The sequence below is a fragment of the Lepisosteus platostomus genome, chromosome 2 (assembly GCF_059453375.1).
Source record: "Lepisosteus platostomus isolate fLepPlt1 chromosome 2, fLepPlt1.hap1, whole genome shotgun sequence".
Taxonomy (NCBI): Eukaryota; Metazoa; Chordata; class Actinopteri; order Semionotiformes; family Lepisosteidae; genus Lepisosteus; species Lepisosteus platostomus.
Window position 1 is genome coordinate 66,636,306 of NC_142612.1, and position 24,857 is coordinate 66,661,162.

Sequence of the window (24,857 nt, forward strand, 5' to 3'; positions counted from 1 at the left end):
CTGCACAGTCTGTTCTCCTAGAAAGACCCCTTGATTAAAAGTGGATGAAGCAAGATGTGAAAGGCTAGAACAAGTCTATCTCACATGTATTTTGACACTAAAGCACCAAGGACGAGCTAGGAAAAAGTGAGATGTGTCCGGTTTATATTTCTGATTGAGTGGGTGGTATCAATGCAGCTCCCCAGGCAAACTTTTGAACTGGCACTTATCCATGAGATTGTTTTTAATTATTTAGAATTATTTAGTCTCAGCTAAACCTAGATACCGTGACTCATTCTTCCCACTCCATGACAGTAACACAGACTTTAATAAATGTCACATCTGCAGGACTGTAAACAAATCCGAATCATTAATAAGCACTCCTTGCACAGCATACTTCCTTCAGCCTTGTGTTTACAAAACATGCTTGACATTGTGGATGAAATGGGAATCCTGGAGGTTTTAAAATTTAATATAAAAAGAATTCCCCTCCTCCCCCAACTGACATTTTTTACAGTTGTTTCCAGTTCTTTTTTTTTTAAATCACACTGAGACTACAAAAGACATATGTTACAAACATTTGACTTCAGACAGATTGCGCTCTGTGAAAACTAAAATTCAGAGACTGAGATCGTGGAACAGCCTTCGCACAGTTAAGATTCCCTCCAGAAAAAAAAATCCTCAACACATTCAGATGTTTAACAGCATTTCCTTCCTCTTTGTTGTCACTTTCTTTTTCTTTGTGATGTATACAAAAAAACTGCTGTTCCACAGCCTATGAGTCACAGGGAAGGAATTCCTCCGTCATGAAGATTTGTGGAGCGATTGTGAGAAGGGTGACCCACTTGTTAGACTGAGAATCCAGAGATGTCCTGGCTTTCATTTCTCCAGAGTTACACAGATTCACAGAAGTACACAGGAGCATGAATGGAGCAGCTTTACCTTTCAGCTCGACACTATGCAACTATAAAATATCAGGAAACAGAAATAAAAGCCTTTTGTGAATAACAGCAGCACAATCTTTGGCAAATAGTTCACACATAACATGCAGCACAGATCCTGCATTAACTATTTAACTGTTTTTCATGAGGACAAATAAGTAACTGCAGTCCCCTTTACACAAGCCCATAAAAGGTGTCTACAAAAGACCCACTGCAAGTCCCTTAATAATGCTCAATGCACTGTTACCCCATAAAAATTAAAAGGTCCATCTTGTCACCAGACAATAAGATGGTGTTGCTCAACTTTTCGAGTGCACACAAAGGGTAGCCTAACAGTGTGGGACCACACAACCATAAAGAATTCGGGGAAACCCCACATAAATGATAAAGGAATAAAGAACACCTATAATCTAGGTCAAACTAAACCAGGAAGCTTCAGAAAAGTCACTCCCTTGATTCACAAGGCTGTTCTTTCCCTTTAAGTGCAGGTCTGCCAGAACTTGCCCACTCTGCAGAATGTTACGTTTATATTAGCAGCCAAACGAGACAGGAAACAGGGGGGAAGAGAAGCACCTCTTCCCCTCTGAAGTGAAGACACTGGTGGGAATGCAGTCCCTAGCGAGCAACACAATGCATCACTATCTACCGGACAATGTGGGCATTTTTCTGTACTCCCTAGGATGTACCGGGCCGCATTTTGCAGCAGCAGCCACCACAGATCCTTAAAAGAGAGCAGACAAAGTGGGAGTGATGTCAGTGAATGCTTTCCATTTGGAATCAGAGCATGGGGAATGACCGCACCCACACTCAAATACAAAGAAATCTAGGCCAAGATTCCTTGGATGGAAAAACTTTGAGAAAAACATGCTTTCTGTTGCAGTGCGAACAGACCTCCCTCACTGCCTCCACATTAAAAGATGCAGAAAACCCCTCTGTGCCAAAATGCTGGTATTGCCTTTGAAGAGCAGAACAGCGGGGACTGGCTTCAAAACTTAATCAGCAGCTTTTCCTTCCTGTTCTTATGCTCACGGTATTTTATCTGGTCAACAAAACACAATGCAGAATTCTACATTTTTTTCCCCCATTGCTATTTTACATAATCGGCAGCGGCAGACTTTTCATGGCCATTTTAGTGATGAGAGCACCTTGGGTAAGGTACAAAGTTAAAACAAGTTCAAGGCCTGTTCCATTGCTAATCATGTTAAAAAATTACAGTTTGTTAAATAAGGTGCACATGGCAAAATATTCTGATACCAAAAGAATGGCAAATATAATTTCCTCAAACAGGGTATTATCTGAGGATATTACTATAACCTACTTCCTGGGATGCCTATAAAATGTATTAAAAGGCTAATGAGTCAACAAAGGGTACTCACCAGAATTGTATTAAGATTTTTTTGGTCTCTTCCTGAATCTGACAGACTAACAACAAGAGTAACAAAGTTAGACAAAGCAGCTATGGTGAGCTGTGTGTTTGTATAGAGACTTACAATGGCTACAATAGGCCTTGTTTTACAAAGGCTTACTTCAGCTTGTGTGGTTTGAAGGTTTTTTAGAGAGCACGTCCTGCCTTGCATAAAAGAGACAGCAAAGCTTTTAATTTTAAAAAAATGCAATTGTCTATTTTTGTCTTTGTACAATCCCCCCCCCCCAGTTGTTAATCAAACTGGCTTCATCACTGCCACATAGACAGAAAACAGGAATAAGCAGAGTGCCCAGGTTTTCTGGAACATTCAGCGTGGCAGAGCTATACCCTATGTGCCATCCAGTGTCTAATCTGGAGCATAATCTGGAGGATGTGATTCTGACAACACTACAAGTTCATGTGTTCCAAGTAACTGAGAGAGGTCAGAGTTACAAGGGAAATCAAACATACACTGGTCACCTCAAGTGCTCTCAACCCCAATGAGGCTCTCAATCGTAAACCAGCCCAGACTCAACAGGTTCACATCCAACATTATCCAGGAAAACTTCTATTTCTTGTTGTCATCTGCTATTACAAAGGGGGTTGCATAATGGACAGGGTGGGGAAACTAAACGATTGATCTTGTACATACTATTGTCCATTCCTTCTCTTGCACCAGAAAAGAAGGGCATGCGTCACGCCTCTTTTTGAAGCCTCAAACATCACCAGAACCACTACAGTTAAATTTTCTCAAACTTCAGGGATATATTGACGACACCATGCAACCAGGCACATTATTTATTGCGAGTGGTTCATGGCAAATGGGTAAAATACAATAAAATAAACTCATATACAACTAATGGACAGACTGAGCTACAATTCAGGAGAAAGTAATAGGTTTATTCCATGCTGAAAAAAAGAAGAAAGAACACAACGTTTCGGCCGTGGAGCCTTCTTCAGGTGACCTTAGGAATCCTTTCAGGGGAAGAATGTAAATCTTGGTCACTTTGTACTGTACTGTATTAATGTTATTAAGCAAAAATAACTATGTGAAAAAATCACTTCAATTAGCCAATTGTGGTAAATGTGAATATTTTGTGCACAGTGAGACTTCACAGATCAGAAGAAGCCTAATACAAGCATTCCACACAACTGAATGTAAGATGACTGAGCACATGGATTGGCAGACATATTTTATCCTTTTTCATGTTTTCCCCACAAACGTCAGAGCAGTTTAACTGTCATTCTGGCATTTGTGACCATTGTCAGAGTGGAAATTGAGGTTTGCAAATTTTAATTGTTCCAATAAACCAAGATGGCCAACATCAAACAATAAAAGTGCTTGTTTGTTAAAGCTCCATACATGAAATGGAAATGAATGAACATGTTTTGGATTCCATGAATCTGAATATGTTTATTAGTCTTTCAATCAAGCATCTGCTTTACTATAAGCCTACAAATAACATTCAGGTGTTGTCATGCTAGTAATGCAAGATAATGTCACATGAAAAAAATGAGTTACAAGGATAGGATCGAACTTTCACACAGTTAACAGATGCATGTCACATAGAGTGTACAATAAGCCTTGGAAGCCGTATAGTTGCTTGCAACTTCTAGTTTAGACTCTAGTTTAGTTTAGACTCTGAGCAGGGTGAAAATCCGTAAGGCTGCAGGGCCTGATGGGATACCACCTCGCGTCCTGAGGACATGTGCAGCCCAGCTGACCACAGTGTTTCCAGACATCTTTAACTCCTCCCTGTCACAGGCCATGGTCCCCACCTGCTTTAAAAAAACCACTATTGTTCCAACCCCCAAAAAGGCAAAAGTGACATGCCTGAATGATTACCGCCCAGTAGCATTAAAATCTGTGGTGATGAAATGCCTGGAGAAGCTGGTGTTGTCACACATCAACTCCTCCATCACAGAGTCCCTGGACCCCTTGCAGTTCGCCTACCAGAACAACAGATCAGTGGATGATGCTGTCTCCCTGGCTCTGCATACAGCCTTGGAACACCTGGACACTAAGAACTCATATGTGAGAATGCTGTTTGTGGACTACAGTTCAGCATTCAATTCCATCATACGCAGTCAACTGGTGACTGCTCAGGGGATTAGGTCTGTGCAACTCTGTCTGCAACTGGCTGCTGGACTTTCTTATCGAGAGACCACAGGTGGTGCGGATAGGCAATAAAACATCAACACCACTCACCCTGAGCACTTGAACCCCACAAGGCTACTGTCTGAGTCCAAGGTTGTACTCCCTGTTCACTCACGACTGCACAGCAAGACACAGCAACAACCGCATCATTAAGTTTGCAGATGACACCACTATAATAGGATTGATCAGTGATGATGACCAGTCCACTCACATGGATGAAGTCGTACAGCTGCTTAGGTGGTGTCATAGCAATAACCTGGACTTGAACGTAAAGAAAACGAAAGAGCTAATAGTGGACTTTTGGAGACACAGGCCACACACTCACAGCCCACTCAGTATTAATGGAACGGAAGTGGAAACAGTCACCAGCTTTAGGTTTTTGGGAATTCACATCTCTAAAGATCTAACCTGGACTGTGAACACTGACTATCATGAAGAAGGCTCAGCAGCGCCTTTATTTCTTGAGGTGCCTCAAGGGTTGGGGGATGCTAATACATGTGTTGGTGAACTTCTACCGCTGCACCATCGAGAGCATCCTCGCCAACGGGATCACTGTGTAGTATGGCAACACCTCTTCGCGAGAAAGAAAGGCACTACAGAGAATGGTCAAAATGGCCCAGAAGATCATCGGCTGCGGTCTCACCGAGATTACACAGCTCTATGAGGACCGCTGCCGTGGTAGAATTCTGGCCATCACAGAGGACAGTCACCACCCCGGGCATGAGCTCTTCACCCCACTGCCCTCAGGCAAGAGATATAAGAGCATACAGACACTTACCACCAGATTCTTCAATAGCTTCTTTCCACAAGCAGTGAGACTGGCAAACACATTTAGCCATCCCCCTCGGACCACACCTACACCATCACCATCTACCTCTTTATGATTTCTTATCTATTGCACATCTCCAGTCATTCTTTACACGTCTGTATTGTTTACATTCAAACTGTCTACATGTTTACTTGCACATTGTCTACTGTTTGTTTGTATATTGTCTTGATGCACTGTTTGCACTTTGTTTTGTTTTTTACACTTGTTTTACAATCGAGAGACTTTCTGTAAGTAAGAATTCCATTGTACCAGTACCGGTTACATATGGCAATAAATTTCAAGTTCAAGTTTATCCTTTTTCCGAGTGGTACCCTTAAATGGATATGAACTAATCTAAATCTTTATTCCATGCTGAAACGAGAATGTAGTGTTTCCTCTCTTCTCTTTTCAGCACAGAATAAACCTTTACTTGTTCCTTTGCAGCCTACGTATGCTGACGCAGCCACCTCCTTGAACTACTTCAATCTAAATCTTTGTCTCCTCAGATTGGAAATATTGGAAATGTCTGGACTAGAAGACTCAACCCGTCTCTAAATTAGCACTTCTTAAGCCTCAAGAACTCCAACAGCATTTGTTTTTGGAAAAGCAATAAAAAATAAATGTAAACAGACTCCCCTTTCCAAGAATCTAAATGCCTAACCAAACACTCACTAAAAACGGTGCTTTTATTTGGTTTAAAAAAGATTATGATTTAAACAGTGATGGTGTCGCTTACCTAGAACTTGAGTTTAATAAAACCCGGAGAGACTCGCCTAATCCAGTTTCTAATATTCAGGTGTTCATAAGAAGGGCATGAAAGAATATAACTATTCATAGCAGCAATAGCTAAAGAAGGACATGACAGGAGCATTGTTTGTCATGGGGGGAGGGGTAAGCAACAGTCAATCAGAGAACTGTCTCACCCACATCAACATCTGGCAGTCAGAGCAAGACACACCTGCACCCATTATCTGCCCACCAGGTGTGAACCCCAGGGTTTGGTTGAGATGATCAGAGAAAACAAGAGCTAAGACATCAAGCTGGAACCGCGGGGGGCAGAAAAATTCCCCTCTTCATGTGCCATACAGATGAGTGCTCTTCTAATGTGTGGTGAGTTGCTTTGCCTAGCAGACGGTTGTAAATTGCCAGACCGGGGAGTGACATGGAATTAGTCATTAGAAGAACTAGCCAGACAAGCAACTACAGAACAGTGTTTATGAGCTGCTTCCACAGAGAACATGATACATGTATATACGAACACATCATGTATCATTACTATTCTCAACTGTAATGTTTATAGCTGCAGTGCGACTATGAACCAAAAAATCAATGACTGCTAAAAACAACTGTTGCATTTCATGTAAACAGTATCTAATGGTATGTTTCTACAGCTGTATTTTAATTTGAAGCTTTTTGTGCCTTTATATTTTTACATTTAGATCAGTCAAGCATCTGGTCCTAGCACTTCATGTTCACAAGGTGATGGATGCTGCTTGTTCTGGCATGCTTGTGAATGAAATAAAAAATAAATAAGGAACAGGTGAAGACTTATTCCATGCTGAAAGGAAAAGAAAAGGGATGCAATGTTTTGGCTGTGGGGCCGTCTTCCACGTTTCCACAGCCACAAAGTTGCATTTCTTTTTTTTCTTTTCACCTGTTCCTTTCCAGTCTACACAGAGGTAGTTGACACAGTTACCTCCTTCACAAAAAATAAATGCTTACAAATTGAATATTATTGGACAAGTCTCGCTTGAAGAACAAATGGACTAATGTGATACATACTGCAGTTTGTGAATGAAATTAATTTATTACATGAGTAAATGTGATACACAGCCTAAGCCTGAACAAGTCAATTTTCAATTTAACAAAAATGCTTTAGGGAATCTGTCTTAATGCCACAGACATTGCCATATCTAAAATATCTGTTTTACACTGAGCTCCAACACCATTGAAAGCTCTGACCGAGTAAAATAATGAATCACACAGAAAATTAAAACTCTACTTGTTGTGAAGTCAAGTGATGTGGGGTCGTGGGTTACAAAACACACGCAGCAATTTCACACCGTCTTTGAAAGTGAGCAGTACAACACCTCAGAAGATTTGAACCATCTGCTGACAGGCCTCTGGCTCTTTGATTATAAAGCAAAATGGAATTACCCAGAGGAACAAAGGAGGAGGCCTTGTCCAGCAGAATAATAGAGAAACGTCATCACAGCAAGACAGAGCTTGGGTGGCAGTGTGGAAATGACTTACTCTGAAAACTCTAGGACTTCATTCTGCCTGGGGACCAGGACTATTTACACAACTGTTTTCATATGTACAAAAGATGCTAAGTAAATAATGATTTCCATGATAGTGCAACAAGTTTCAGTTTAAATGATCTGGAAAGACATTTCTAGAGGGTTCAATTTCATGGGAAGTATGTTTGTAAAAATCTACTGCAGTTTTTGTGCATGTTAATTTAAAATATACATGTATTACTTAACATAGTTCAGGTGGATAGCTGCGTCAGCATGCATAGTCTGCAAAGGAACAAGTAATATGTTTATTCCATGCTGAAAAGAGGAGAGAGAAAACAATGTTTTGGCAATGAAGCCTTCTTCACCTATTGCTTGTTCCTATTACTTAACATGTTATGCAGTTAAAACAAATCAGATTATGTAATGCTACATGCATATTAAAGTTTAAGTTTTAATTAAAGTATGCAAATGTATATATATATATTATTTCAATTAATTTAATACTTTAATGAAAGACGTTTGATCTCCGAGGAGAAATCCAAATGTTAAAGTGTTGAAAAAATGTTGAAAAGAAATTGAAATGTGAAACAAGAACAAAAAACTGAAGATGACAAAGAGCATAAACAGGAAATGTTCTAGTCTCAAATATTTTCTTACCTTTAGCTATCACAGCCTTTGCTATGATATTACCTCTGCCCCTCCTAATTAAAGTGAACATGTTGACAGACTTCATTAATTAGCTGAAGCTAATTAATCAGCAAAAAAGGATTAGAAAGCATCACAGACTGATAAAGTTACTATTGATTTTATTTTGGACCACTTTTCAAAAACCTCAAACCACTGCATAACATCTATGATACTCCTTCAGATGAACTCATAAAATAATACAATGAACAATTATTTAGAAGAATACAAAAATGCAGTTAAACGGATTGCAAAAAACAATCACATTAGTAATAATAATCATTCATGAGCACAACTCCTGTTTGGAAAGAGTGATTGATTTGCACTCGGAAGCATAATTCTTTTCCCTCCAGTAAGAAAAATTGTACTTAATTATTGTAATAATGCACAGTAAAGTATATGTGCAAATTAATGCCATGTGCCAAAATGCCCCAAAGCTTTTCTTTGGCCATGTGCAAGTTATTTAAAATGGAGAGCTGCACCTACAGTGCGGTCCAGTGCAGGATCTCAGCACCCCTAGGCCCTCTCACAGTAATTACTGTATCTGAATCACAAGCAACCTTTCCGGTTCAGTCCCAAAATAAGGCAATTTTTGCTTCCTTGGTTTATCTCTTCCATCCTATGATCTGATATCAAAAAAACTAGTTGAAACACTCCCTGATTTTGTAGGAGACCCCAAAAAGGAAGTTTTTGAAGGTTTCAGTGTAACACTGAATGTGATGGTCAATAAGAAACGGCACTGCTTCTGTGATACTCTCTCCAGATGTGGTGAATTTACCAAAAATCTCCAAGGCATTTGGAAGTGCCGTATGAGCTTCATGTACACCTGTTGAATCTATTATCCCGACAACAGGCAAACTCATCCGACCAAATCAGTTTGTTCAATTCTGTCACAGGTAAAAGGCTGGATTTAGACAGGAGCATGTGTAAAGCATTTTGATAATAGGGCCTTGTTTTCACATTTCGCAATCAGAACACACAGACAGCAAACCAGGATCGGGGTTAGTAAGGCTTTGCTTCATTCTGACATCCATAAAATAATATCCTATTGCTTTTCTTCAAGTGCTCTAAACCTAAACAGAACTGTGAGCTGAATACCCAATACAGCATATGCGTACAAAAATCAACACCCTGAAGACACTGGGCTCAGGATGACCTGAAATAACATTCCTGATAAAACCAGGGCAAGGTCAGGAAAGATTCTGAAGCCACTTACCGACCAAGGTCAGAAATAGTGCAACAACAGCCCTTTTTTTATTTTGATTACGCAAATGAATACCCTTGCTTCCCCAATTTGATAACTAAAGAGAATATTTTCAACTTTCCTTTCCTCTTTCACTTCCAAAATCTGTTGAAAACAACTGCTCTAATCTTGTTAAACAGTTTCTTATTTTCTTTATTTCCTTACATATAAAAGAGTAGAGGGAAAATTTGACACAGGGTATTTTAAATCCAAGCACATAACATACAAACCAGTAACCAGGATATTTTCAAATATAGCCAGCAGCTATATCACTCTGCAACTCACAACTAGCAACCCACTGAAGTAAAGCAGGTGTGAGCCTGGTCAGTACCTGGATGGGAGACCTCCTGGGAAAAACTAAGGTTTCTGCTGGAAGAGGTGTTAGTAAGGCCAGTAGGGGGCGCTCACCCTGAGGTCCATGTGGGTCCTAATGCCCCAGTATAGTGACAGGGACACTATACTGTAAACAGGTGCCGTCCTTTGGATGAGGCATAAAACCGAGGTCCTGATCTTCTGTGGTCATTAAAAATCCCAGGGCGTCTCTCGAAAAGAGTAGGGGTGTAACCCCAGCGTCCTGGCCAAATTTCCCATTGGCCCTTACCAGTCATGGCCTCCTAATAATCCCCCTATATGAATTGGCTTCATTATTCTGCTCTCCTCCCCAGTGATAGCTGATGTGTGGTGAGCGTTCTGGTGCACTATGGCTGCCGTCGCATCATCCAGGTGGGGCTGCACATTGGTGGTGGTGGAGGGGAGTCCCCATTACCTGTAAAGTGCTTTGAGTGGAGTGTCCAAAAAAGCGCTATATAAGTGGCATTTTCATCTATGCTTGGGAAAAGCGCTATTTAATTGTAAATTATCATTGAAGAAGGGAAGGAGAGACTTTGGAACTATATATTTTCACACCTGCTTCTGACAGAGTGTCAGAACAGATACCTCTAGTCAACAAAGTATTACTCTATTGTTATACAAGTCACAAGCATCTATTTGGACGGAAACTCACAGCTAAAGGTGTTGCACTGTCTATTGTTTATTGCAGCAGAGAAGATTTCACACCAGCATGACAGGTTTTGTTAAGCTTCTGGGAAGCCCTGAAGAGGATGAGTACCATAAAAGCAAGCACCAGTCAAATTTGTCAGTGTGTCGCGAAACTGGCATCACAAAGAAATCTTGCAGTCACTCACAAAGCTTCACACTTTATAGGGCTCGATGTCAACAGTCACAGCACCATCCAGATTAACAGGCCTAATTAGCTCTCTGGATCTTCCCAGCATTCTAAGTATGCTTTGTTTTTGTACTGATACCATAAAAAATACAGAAACAGTCTGTTATTTTAACAGACAATAAAAACAGAGAAGACAGTATGGTATATAAGAGGAGCTTCAAATGTTCAATCTTATAATATGCAAACCCAATATGGCTAATGTTAATCTACTACCGGCACAGACACCATTGTTATGAACAGAATTATATTATTGTTGATAGTCGGGAATTGCTAGTTTTTAAAAAACAATTTCAGCCATTTTGGAAACCTGCCTCTGTGATAGATTAGCCCAAGTATTAATGTACCCTTGCATTCAAAATGGGCTGTCAAATAACCTCTGCACTAGAAACTTGCAATTTGAGCCAATTCTTTAAAATCTCCATATCCCTAATTATAATTTTAGTAATCACAACTAAGGAAATAACATCTACAAAATATTTTGCAAGCAAGAATTAGACATTTAATTCTATGAAGGATGAAAATGCAAGAAATTTCACCTGTAGAAAAGACTTTCTTCCGGGTATCTCAGAGGAAGTCCACTATAACCTGACCCATCTAATTTTAAAAATATCAGCATTAAGGACAGGTTTACCTGTCAAGGTATGCATTTATCATGCATTGAGGGCAGTTATGAAAATATTTAATGGAATTTCCTACTACAAAATTATTTAAAAACATACAACTTCCTAAATCAACACAAAAGCTAAGACTTGGGTTGCTATTTTACCAGATGATGCAACAAACATCAGCAAGGAGGGGCACAGCTGGCTGGAAGGCAGTACACTTGGATTTTTGTGGCTGCCGAAGACAGACCTCAACAGCAGTCACCATTACAGGCAGGGGTAAAGGTTCTACAGTTAATGCATTAAATTGGCACTACATGCTATGGAGCTGCTGCCTACCAGACAGATTCTTACTGCTGTTTTACATGTGTTACAAATCCATTTCCCTTTCTTAATCCAGAATTCACAGATAAGATAAGATCACTTTATTGGCCATATACAATTTCTTGTCTTAGGAATTTGTCTTTTTGCATACCCCAACTTGCTCTCCATGAGACACACAGACAGGGAGAGAAGCTTGGGGTCAGAGCGCAGGGTCAGCCATTTATATGGCACCCCTGGAGCAGTTGGGGTTAAGGGCCTTGCTCGAGGGCCCAACGGAGTAGGATTCCTCTGCCGGCCACAGGATACGAACCAGCAACCTTCCAGCCACAGGTGCAGATCCTTAGCCACAGGGCACGCGCACCGCCTTAAGATAGCCTAAGATATATACACCGGTTCCCGCCAATGGCTCCAAACATTAACGCACTATGTGGATAAATTGTCCAGCTATTAGGATTAAGGCTGATGGCTCAGACACAGCAGCGAGCTTTGCACCCTGACCGTCTTACCTTTAATCTATAGAGTTCTACAACGGCTGCATGGAAAGAATGATACAGAGTATGCTTTGATGACCAAAGACCTTGATTCTAATTACACCAAGAAATAAAATTCTGAGAAGGGGTTTACCTACTACGAACGAAAAATAAAATATTTTCTTAGCATTCCACTAAAATGAAAAGGTTAAAATCCTTCAGTTATGAGGAACTTAAGAGTAAACACTTAGGGACTGGCTATGCTCATTGACAAATCTACTACAAATCTTCAAGATGCTATTAAAACAACCTAGATGAGCTTCCTGTCTGTGCGGTGCTTTGAACTACTGTAACTAAGCACTACCACTGTAGTGTGATCAAAGGCCCAGGCTAAAACAGACTTCAGTCTTCAAGTCTTCATTTAAGTACTTGAAGAAAGCTTTGATATCTGCAATATAATTTTTATATCATTTTTGTGTACCAGCCTAACCTGCTCAACCCTAACAACTGTGCCTGCATTCAGCATGCTTTCACCTCTCCTGTTTGGCTCTCTGCCTCCCTTCGTAACTCCGAACTGGTTTGTCTACCTCCATCAGCTCTCATCAATCCCCAAATCTTCACTGGGATCGAGCATTTGGATTCTTCAACCTGTCAGAAAGAAGTGGCTCTTTCCATCTACTCGTTATGTCGTAAAAATATACACTTCCTTTTCTCCTGTCCCGTGATGAAATCCTCTTGAATTTTGAACAATTTTTACTTTTTGTTATTTCTTGTTTATAAGTAAGAAGTAGCACATTAGAAAGGTGTGCCGGGCCTTCAAGGACTGTAATCACCACTGCCCACTTGTTACCTTGAATGAAAGGTCATTGTAACGAGAGCATTCAGTCTTGCCAAACACCCTTGGAGGTGTGAAAACTGCTTTGCAATTTGAACCACTTATGGAAATCAGTGTTGGTGTGGTACAGATGAGCTTGTTTTCTGGTACAGGAAACATATGGTAGCGAACAGAGACTATACTTTATGAAAAGTGAAAGTACATACATGATACTCTATGCCCCATCCATTATCTGTCGTTTATAGCATGCATTGGTCATATTTTGGTTGTTGAACACAAGCCCAATAGGCAACTGAATAAAACATTAGCAAATGCTTTATGTTTTGAACATTAAATAATTCTTTAAGGGTGTTGACTTCAGGGTGATTAGCTGTGATGTACAACTAGGGAAACTTGTGAAAATGTAAGAGCAAATATCACTTATGGTGTTTTTGTGCAACTGACTAGAGACACTTTCTAAACGTCACTTGTGGAAAGGCAACCCTGTAAGAAGGAAAGCAGACTGACAAAAGACCATGGAAGGCCTTTGTGACACATCAGTGAAAATGTTCAGCATTCCTAACTGCTGCTATCTGTGTTTGGCCATGAGATAACAAACGTGATGATACAGAACATGAGCAGAAAGCTATGGAAGCAACATTAACCAGCAAACCCAGTCACAACGGAACAATCAGGAAAATGAATGGAAGAGTGTGGTTTCATGGATTTCTAGGGACCACAATGGTTAGCCTCAGAAAATGATGATTCATGGGCAGAAAAAAAAACGAACTGGGGACTTATGAGCAAATCATTATTGAAAAAAAATACAATGACTGAAAACATGCATATGGTATTTTCATCAGCACCTCAAACTGTTCCAAGGAACCAACCAACCAGAGTATGCAAAAGGGCTTCAAAATTTAAAATGTAAAAATAAATCATCAACTTCAATTTGCTTAAATATCATCATGCCGTATCCCGTCACAAACCTCATCATTGAAGCAACACAACAGAAATACCCAGTAACCCAAAGAAAGCACATTTAAAAAAATGAAGTTTGCTCATGTGGAATGCTGGAATATCTCCATAGTCTAGCTTGTTTAATGTTATTAATAAACAATAATTAATATTAATGTCTATGCTTTTCTCGAGAGATTATCCTTCTCAAACACAATCAGACCTTTGCTTCGCTTTGGAGAATACAGGAATTTAAAGAATATTAATAGCAGGGTGTAAACAGTTTTTCCTATTTGTTATGCAAGTGGTAATGGATTAGGAAGGATGCACTGAGTATTGTAAGTCCAAAAGAAAAGACCACATCACACTTTATAAACTGTTCCAAATGTTTGATACTTTACACATTTCCCTTTTAAATTTTGTGCTTTAGAGATTCGTCACACATACTGCACAACCTGTGCAACTCACTTGTCTTTTCTAATTAATCTGTGACGATATCGGAGAAGTGCTTTTGACACACCAGAAGACAGCCAGCCAAGATATGAGTGGATAACAGGAAATGAGAGATTTTACAACTTTCCACTATCGTTGGAAACACAGTTAGCAAGTTTTTAACCTATGAAAAAGGAGAAGGAATGTTTAATCGTTCAGTCCTAAAAATAAAAAAAAGTCCCAGTCAAGTAAATATTTAACAGCTGATGAATATTTAAATGATTCATTGTGTAACAGACCCTCAGCCTGCCAAAGAAAGAGGGTGGTGAAGGGGGTTGCAGAATCCCATACAGTCTTTAGCAGCTCTGATATAGAACAGCCACGTCAGCAGGAAGCAGAGCTGGCTGCCAGGTCACATACTGACTGTCTGGAGCTGCTAGCTTGCCGAGAGAAACACAGCAACCTAATGTATAGAGGCAAATTAATATACACTCAGGAGGGGGGAAACCTACAGGGAAAATTATGCCTAAAGGTTCCTGTAACCTGCTTGAGGTTCTGTGATACAAGCCGTGTCACAATCCTAGCTCACCTAGAGCTGAAACGCCAAGCACCAAACAGCTGTGGTAACACAATCTTTTTTCAAAAGAAACATACTAACAATAAAGAAGATCAGAAGGTAGAAATAAGGATTGCTTGGTGAGCAAATAAAACTTCAGGTTTTTATCACCTTTCCCCTAGAGAGGAATACACCCTCCCCCCAGCTTGAAATCTTTCAGATGAAGCGCTTAGACACCTTTGAAGTGACAGGTCGCGTGCCCAAAAGCTGACTCATTGAAGACAGGGATGTAATGAATAGTTCCCAACAAGCCCTATGTGTCTGTCGAGGGGAAGGTGAGGAAGTACTTTAGCCTGGTATTTCAGTGAAGACAGGAGCAGACATGCTACTGCAACTACAGGCATGAGCTTTCATCTCCTGGCTCTCCAGACTGTCCCAGTTGAAAATATTCACACTAAGGGTTTAATCTACAAGAGATGATATTTATGGCTACTTTAAAAGTAAATTTTTAACAACTCAATGTTCATTGGTCTGCATTCATTTTAACATGCGATTGCCTTTCTGAGCCTCTGAAAAGTATAGGATTATAAACTTGAATATGATTTGTTATTAAGTCACTGTACTGCTCTTATAAGGCATTACCAAAATACCTTTTCCTTTCTGTCACTATAAATTTCCTTGTTGCAATTAATGATGACACAAGATCCAGGTCTGCATTGACAGCAGAGGTCAAAATGCCCCAAAACCTGACCAAAGATTCAAAGAGTCACCTTCTCGACCATCACTAAGATAGTGTTTGCACATCTGTGCAAGACAGCTCTAACCTAAAGGAGTTTGAATCTGAGGGCATTGTATTTGAGGACAAACATTCCACTGCGTATCCTTCCACCACCCTGCTACCTCTCATGATTTTCTGCCCAGGAAGACAAAGCCTGATTAACTCTCGTCAAACATCAAAGATTTGCGTTAACTGTATGCAAATGGCAGGCTTTCCCTTTCCCAGCAGTCTGTAAATGCTTACAGCACAACAGAGGGATGAGATCTGGAACCGCCTGCAACCAGCATATTTAAATCAGAGGGTTCTAATGCAGACCCAAAGATGCAATCTATGCGTTAAAAGACTATGCAAAAAAAGAGCACGCAACTGCTGTTCAAACACATCTGGAATAAATACTTTTAAAAACTGCACCACATATTCGCTGAGGCACTGGGTCCAAATGGTTGCTGTTCCAAATGTACTCTGTAACCTTCTGGTCTTCTCATTGCTTACACATAGTCCAGTAGACAGAGAAGGAATTTCTGTTTTTTTTTCCTGTGGCATGCCACTGAATCCAAATAAAACAGCCCTGGAATACTTAGCAGCTATAACAGTAAAAGCTGCATTTAAAAAGAATAGCTAGTCACAGACACTCTTGTTCTAGAACTTCCAGGAACTAGTCTCCCAATCAGGGCTACCTTTCCATGAAGTATCTATATACCAAGTCAGTAGAGGAGCTTTTGTTTTTAGTTTCCATCTTGTTTGAGAAATCAACATTGTCATCACTTCATATGTTTTTGTGTAATTATGTGAAAAAATGTCCGTCACCTCCACATGAATGGCCTGGGGCATAGGATTGCTAAAATAGTCTTATATTTGAGTCCTTTTCACAGGCCCTAAACACATGCCATAATTGTGCACCTATAGTCTGAGTTAAGTGGAATTGTTGGAATCTGAAGGAGAAATCGATTACAGTAACTAATCACTTCAAATGGAATCAAAAGAGCATTCACATCTAAAGTTACACTTCAGTTATTTCAGGTATCTACCTAGTGAAGGAGCTTCAGCATTCCTTAGAAATGTAGGTCTCTAGGCCCCAGTGGAGTTCTGGCAACGGTTTAAAATCAGTGTACAGTTCAAACAAACATTGCTTGAAATCATTTCAGATCATAAGAGTAATTGAGCAGACATACTTCAGAAAAGTCATCTATCAATCCCCGAGATTCAGATGAAGTGTGCAGCAACAAATTCTACCAATGCATTAAATGAGTTAGGGAGAACAAAATCAATAAAAGAAAGAGTTATGAAATGAAATCCTCAAATTATATTTCAGAACTCGACCAAAGTGGCACATAGACTGGCAGATTATTTTTTGGTGGATTAGGAACCTGGATGCACTATCTAGTGTTTATTCACCGCTTAAGGTTAGTCTAAACTGAGTGCACTGGGACAGACTGGACAGCTGGAGTCTGAAATGAAACTAGCTTGGTAGTAAATAGAGGAAATGTTCACAAATGCACACTCACAGATAGACATGCAGACAAATCAGAGAGATCCCCACCTGAAACGATAAGAAACCCCTTTGTACAAAACATTATACCAATTATACCAGAACATCCAGAAACTCAAAAGTAATTTTGGGATCTACAAAAACAGGTTTCACATTGAATTGTTTTGGAGCTTTTCATACATTCTACAGCTTATGAGAACAGGCAGTGAAAGCTTCCATCTTTTCTTTTTATATAAAGTATTTTTCAAATTTGAAGGCAAAAGCTTACAATGTGCGATATGGCACACAAACCGAAGGGTACCCAGGCTGTTTGAACAACATTAAAGCAGCCCAATTCATAAATCAGAGCTGAAAAAGAACAGAACTCAAAAACCATCACTGCCAAAAACCAACAACATTTTGCTTTTCCATAAAGCACTGTTCCTATTTAAGGTGTCAAGACAGGAAAAAAGATGAAGATGTCATTGATAACTTGGAAATTACAAGGTCATTTATTCTGTGCTGCCTGCGGCAAAAGAAAAGATTCCCTTTCCAGGCTTCCATAAATCAAGACTCTTACAAAACTCCACTAAAGAACACTTACTAAGGTGGTAATTTAAAGATAAAACATTTTAAATGTATTTTAAATGTATAAACTAAAGATGGAAGGAAGCATGTCCAGCTTCTGTGCCTTTAAAAAGTTATGTTCCCAAATTTTCTAGTAGAACATTTAATTGCAGACATAACAAAAAGCAAGAATTTAAACACTTTAAAGACAAGGAATTTCAGCACCCCTTTTCTCTCTCTGTTGTTAACAGTGGACTCAATTGTTGTACCAGTTTTAGCTGTATTTTTAGTTTTAGTTCTTGATCACAAATTTAATTTAGCCAGGAATATGCAAGTTTGTTCATTATTCACGTGAGAAACCCAAATCCAAGGTAATACGCTGTATTAAGTCATTACCATACCTGAATTGTGAGACATGATACATTCTCCTGCTATACAGTAAACAACAAATAGGGTGGAGAAATCTGATGAGTCTTTGGAAGAGAGCTCACTCGCCCACAGCTTCCAGTTATCAACAGTACCATTTTTAAACACAAAAAAAACTAAATTGAAATGCAATTTTTTTGGAAGAAATATTAACAGTAATACAGTCCCGAAGTACAGTTAAAAAGAGCCTTCAAAATTAAATTTCATACAAGATACAACATCAAAAGATTCGCATATCGGGGTATTACACAAAAGTGTTCATTTGACTTCTCAGTTAAAATGTGGGAAGACGCAGTTAATTATCTTTTCAAAAAATGGAATTGTCACTCATCCAAAGGATTAGAGAATCAATCTGGATCACAGGCAAAGACAAAGGCTGATGTGCTGTGGTACATTAACAGATACTTTTCAATAAAATATAAAAAAATACAGTGCTCCACAGTCAGATGGCTTAACAGGTACTGTACTCCTTTAAGTCTTTCCTAGAAGCAAAGCAGTCTCGGAGAATGAAGAAGCTCTGAGTCATACTGTATGGGCTGCTGTAATTAGGCGATTGTCAGTGTTGGATACTATTGCTAAATTGCCATTTGCAGACTGGAATGTGTCTTCCTAACGAAATATGTAATTAGAGCAAATCAATTTCTCATTTTTTCAGAAAGACAATGAAATCCACAAAATTACAAACGACTAAGGGAAGTCTGATACCGGTCAGGTTTCCAACTTGAAAATACTTATATAGCTAGAAATCTGGATCACATAGAGGTGAGGAGATCTGATAGCCTGAGGCATGTTCCGATAAGGTATTACACCAGGATTTTTAAGAGTACTAATATTCATACTTGATTTTTTTACTTCTTCATAGCTTCTTTTTTATGTACTTTTTTGGAGGCTGGGGGTGAGAGATTTAAAGCTATTTGTGGATAAACAGGAGTAAAATTTGGTTCTGTGACAATCCAAATATAAATTCATGCAAGATATATAATACAAAAACTTTAAAACTTTCTTAAAAGCAAGGTTCTTCATTTTAACATTTGCTCTGTGTAAACTGATTCCTCAAACCCACAAAAAACTGGATTTGTGCAATTAGGTTAAAAACACAACCCTCAGGTGGGAATTTATGCATGATGCTATTGATATTACCAAGTGGATTATTTTTGTGCTTATTTTTAATTAACCAATTAAAATCAGGAACCAGCAAGAAAACAGCTGATATTTTTCATTTTTTAATTAGCTGTACTTAAGAGTTTCAGACAGAGAAGAAGGCCAGCTGACAATACTTGGCTGGTGCTTCAGCCTTTTTTTTAACAAACCAAATGAGAATGCAGACCTGTGGCAAAACATTTGTCTCCAACTTTTGTTTCAGAATTAATTGGTAAGGAAATGTATTTGCTAAGCCAGGAGCACGACTGTGTTGGTGTAAACCTGTAATTTAACGGATCTTGGACATTGTGGCCAAAGAATGGTCTTTGTAAAATCAGAATAAAAGGTCAACAATCTCAGTCAAAATCAGTAGGGGTTTGTATTTTTCCTTTATCTGCCAAATGCCATCATCTGTCTAAAAGTACTAAAGATGAAAGGTTTTGCTTGATAAACTCAAGCAGGACTGTTTATAACCTAGGCTTCTCTTCTTTGACCAGATGATACAAACAGGAAACGTTCACAGCTGGCAGGGAAACCACATCAATGGGCCTTGTGTCAGAACCTCCAATTACCACATCTGCCAAATACCTTCCCAGCATTTGAATAAAATAACCCACAGACAAAAGAATTCAGTTCATTTTTCTTTCTCACCTGATTTTACCGGGGGCCTGGCTGTGATATTGAAGTCAGGCAACAGTAAATAAAACAAATTCCTCCCATTGAACAGTCCCCCCAGGGATAAACACACATATTCCCAAGCACAGTACAATGGCTTTTATTGATCTAATTTATTGTTTGCCAGCTCTACAATCTTTCAATCTTTCATTACTGGTGGTCTAGAATCCAATACCTGCCACTTTCAGAAATCTGCACCTAAATCACACACAGTGAGTACACATGGCTCATCTTAAGACATTCTGCCATCCGCAAAATGTAGTACAGTGAGTTGCTGCTTTATAATCAAAACATCCTGAAACAACATTTCTCTCCCTGTTTATTAAACGGTATGTATATCATTAATACAATTAATCTCCTTCAAAATACATTAAGCTATGTAATTTTAATAAGCAAAGAAGGATCAACAGTCTACCCACATGATACAGAGCTACATTAAGGTTTTTTTTTAAGATATAGGAAGCACAAAAAGAATTCTGTATTTTCAGTAAACAGGCCAAGAAAACTGTACAAAAATGACTTGCAGATAAAGTTTTCTAAGCATGTACTCCTTTTAATGTTCTTGGACTCTGCACAATTATGACAATTCCTTGACATATTACCTTTTTATAAATAAAAGAGAAGCAACTTAAACATTCGGAACCTAAAGCCCCCCTTCTAGAGATATTTAATTTGAGCCTTAAAAAGCATTTTCGGGTCTGTCTTAGTGTGGGGAAAGTCTGAGTGTTCCTCGTTTGAATGAAAGAGGTTTGGTAGGAGACTGTTAAACTGAACAGTAAAAAGGCCACCCTTGTATAAACACGGCACAGATTACAGTAAGACTGCTTTCACCCTAATTAGCACACAGATACAACTGGCTAAGGCAAGTGTAAACAAACCAGGCTCTGCTTTTGCTAATGAGATGCCACTCACTCAGGGGTAGTGGTGCTGAGATCAGCGGGACTCAGAGGACAATATTCAACATCAGCAGGAGGATTAAGAAATTATTCTTTAAAAGTAACAACACATATTCCCAAACACAAACCTATAAGTACCTACAGCAGTGGACTGCTACCTTGGAAATGGAAAACTATAAGCTCAACACAGGTCTCAACCACTGAAATGACTGTACTGCCGCAATGATTTATTCCACCTATGAAACCTAAAGAGACCACAGCTCTGCTGGGCAAAGCTTTAATTGGGCAAAATTGTACTTTTTCAATATTGCTTTTATTTTTGGAACATTCATCTGCTTAATTGAAACTTTTGTCAGTTTGTTACTAGTAAAGGTTGCGGTGTACACATGAGTTAAATGTACACAAGCTCTCATCAATCAAAAAGAATGAATGAAAAATTCCAAGTGGCCTATTCCATTGTGTAAATCCAAATGCATTTAGTATATAATAGTACTAACCCCCGAACAATCACATTTTTATTGTTATTGTTGATTTAGCTGCAGGTTAAAAAAAGACTAATATAGTAAAGGTAATTATACAATACTTTTTTAAACCAAAGCTATCCATTGCCAGTCCAATTGCCAAACATCTAAAAGATAATCCTTTTGTGTGTTCTGCAAACCAAACAGTCCACAAACTAAACAGTAGTTACTTTATATAAAAACTTAAACCTAGGGTGCTGCCCTGAGGTTTGGGATAATGACAAAGAAGCTTCTCTCTTAAAAGCAGTCACTTGCCAACTTCAAGATGACTGCTAGTGTAGTAGACACTTTTAATTAAACCTGCTAACCATTTTTATGTATAAACTTTGATAAGAGAAAATTCAAGTATATGTGTGATGTTTGACACAAAATTCCAAGAAGAAAAATCACTTCCTAAATGACTGATTATAAGACAGACACCTCAGTCTAATTCTTCATGCATGTAGCTTATGTGTGCAACACTCATAGTTCATTCACACTTTGGGCAAAGCTTGGCAGCACACAAACAGCACAATAGAGGGAACAAGAAGGGTAATTCCACAAAATAAAAAAAGGTTGTGGTTTGGGGCTCCAAGGATTGAACAAGCTTCAGTTCACAGAAAAGCATGTGTTAGCATATCCTCATAATGTACTAAAAACAGAAAAAAAACAAGGTGTCCATCCCTTTTCACTCAGACGTGCCAGCTTTCCACTCTCAGCCCGCACATGACAGCTCAAAGAGAGACTGTTTTTCCCCCATATAAACAGCACAATTCTATCATCATTCTGTAGTGCAGCTATATTATGTTGGGACAGAACAAAAGAGAAATAAAGAAAAATCCCCAGAAAAAGTTAAGTAACGTACTTCACGCTGTGAAAAGAGGGCTCTTGGTGGTGAAAGACTGGACAATTTCTTTACACATAAACTTCATTTAAAACAGACCGTTGTATGCAGGACCGTTACAATTATCCAATGTCAGCAACAGAACATTTTGGCCATTTACAAAAGAGAACCAGCGCAGGGCTGAACCATTTATATATTGGAATAACTGAAGACTGTCATATGCTACGTGTAATTCTTATCTTGTGTCAACTATATGGCTGCCAAACCTTTACAAGTCTTTCCAACTAGTCTGCCCCTTATCCCAACAATATGCTTTCAGCCAAGCCAAAGTGAACATGCCAAATCACATTTCGTCAACATGTGGACAACATTTTAACTCCAACGTGAACAGCATGGTGCTTCCCAGGCTTTGGGGGTCTATGATACTTCTTTATCTTGGACTGACAAGATAAGCCAGCTGAATTCGGGAAGAACCTGAAGCCATAGGAGACCACATATTTTGTGCAAGATTAAATTCAAAATCATCTTTGAAAATGAGCAACAAGCTATGAGTGAATGATAAAACTATGTTAAGAGAATTCAGATTTTTTCTACAAATTAATGGTAGAAATATACATTGTACCCCACAATGGTCAGTATTTATTCCTTCTCCATTTTTACAACTCTTTCTAAAATGCCAGACTCAGGCAGCCATAAACCCCCTCACTCCAAATTGCATAAAAGCTGGTCATGTAAAATAAGCATGGCCCTTAAAAAGCTGAAAGCACTGCAATGCCTTGCCAAATGCTTTGGCAATAGTAAGCGCTCCTACTTTTGTGGAAGTAACAGCATTTTTCCTGTAGCCACTAATTATGACAGTCTCCAAAGTACATCTAGCCAGAGCTGGATTCTAAGAAGTCAGAAGACCTTATTGCTTCTAGTCCAACACATTTCAACCAATGCATTTGGAAGAGACAGGTATGCTCAAGAATGTGTCCACAGCTCTCCAGGATTCTGTTTTGCATGCTAATTTCAATTAGCTCCCATGACAGAAGATTGCAGACAATCTCCAACAGAAAGAGAAGCAAAGCTCAAGAAAGATGTGATTACTTCCATCATAACTCCAGATTCCTTTCCCTGCTGCCAGCACAGCATTCATATTAACTCTTCCTCAAGCTAAACAGTTAGCCCAGACTGTGTTCTCAGAAATACTGTGATTAAACCACTTCCAGCCTTTAATTAAAATGTATACCATTTTTCCAACCCAAGCCCAATTATACAACAGAGGTGGAGATTATTTTAATGAGATGGCACATCTACTCATAAAAAGGCGGAATAAAGATAATTTCTACATAGAACCATGGCTGGCTATGACAAGCAAAGAATTCAAGAGCTCCCAGTGTATGGTGGAAAGCAAGCACATCCTGGCTAGCTCAGTCGTCCAACCAGTCATGCAGAAAATCAACCTCCCTTTCGTACCACTACATAGCTATCAGAAACAATGTGTTATTTTGGGAGTCTATACAGGAGACAAAACAAACCTGAAAACTAGACCATGTTCAATTAAAATAATCAAGGACAAGGGATCTAGGGTGTATATATACCCATTTGAGATTTATGCTGTTTTTTTTAGTATCTATTGTTTTGTGTTGTCTATATAGACTTCCACTGTCTGGCCCTTAGCCAAATAGCTGTTAGAATAAAACAGCTACTTCAGTAATTCAGTAAAATCTGTGGAAGATAGCAAAGGAAAACTGGCTCAATAATGTAAATAAAGGAGACAGAAAATATGGAAGACATGACATGCAGCTTCACCATATCACACACCAGTTCAGCATTGTCAAGGATAATGAGGCATTTGGTTTTACACCGATCACGCAATTCACAATATATGACATGCTTGCATTCACCACGATAACAGCAGTTTCAGATGTAAGCATACGAAATCCTAATGACAACTAACAGGAGTGAGAGAAATCCAAGGCACTGACTTTTTTATGTTTGGTAATCCTCACATTTGATAAGACCAGTAAGAAATGTCTGATTAAAAGGAGTATCTTCAAGACATTTAACCAAAACTACCAAGGTCTTTTATAAACCTTAACAGTGTTTATCAGAAGACCAAGACAAAACTTGAAAAAATTAAGAAGCAGACAAGTCAGTGTGTGAATGAGACTGTGAAAAATGTATCACACTAAAAATTTGGGTTAACTAAAAGGAGTAAAGGGCAGGAGGCAGGAAGCAAGGCTACTACAGACACAAGGAAATTGATAAAATTACAGTACGAACTCTAAGAGCTCAATTTCTAGAACCTATGGACCAATGCTGCAGTAAATCTAGAAATGAAAGAGGAGAAAGGGCGGTTATTACATTTTCAAGCAGGATGCCTGTTTCATTTAGTGCTGCTATAGATCATCTGCAAATTAATTTACCAACAGCCTAGTTGAGAATGAAGTTTTTCTAGTGATTTGTACGGGCTAAAAATTGAATCACAGAGAAACTGTGGTTCCACTTAGCAGTAAAACCTAATAGAAAATGAACAAACTGTAAAGCTGTAAATTGTGCTGTCGTTTGGTTAGCTGTTTCAATATCTGAATGAAAGCATTTCCACAGGTCTCTGACAATACAACTCCTCCTTCTCTTTTTTGTACACACAATGCAAGACAAAGCAGATTTCATAAGCCCTCTGGAACCATTAATGAGAATGCTGATTTTCTGGCCTGTAAGACCTTTGCTACCAATAAGA

General features: G+C 39.0%; 1 protein-coding gene across 1 annotated transcript in view; it reads right to left on the minus strand.

Annotated features, from left to right (window-relative positions):
- fndc3ba (fibronectin type III domain containing 3Ba) overlaps positions 1-24,857 on the minus strand; it is a 167,142-nt gene that overhangs the window by 103,543 nt on the left and 38,742 nt on the right. The window lies entirely within an intron of this gene.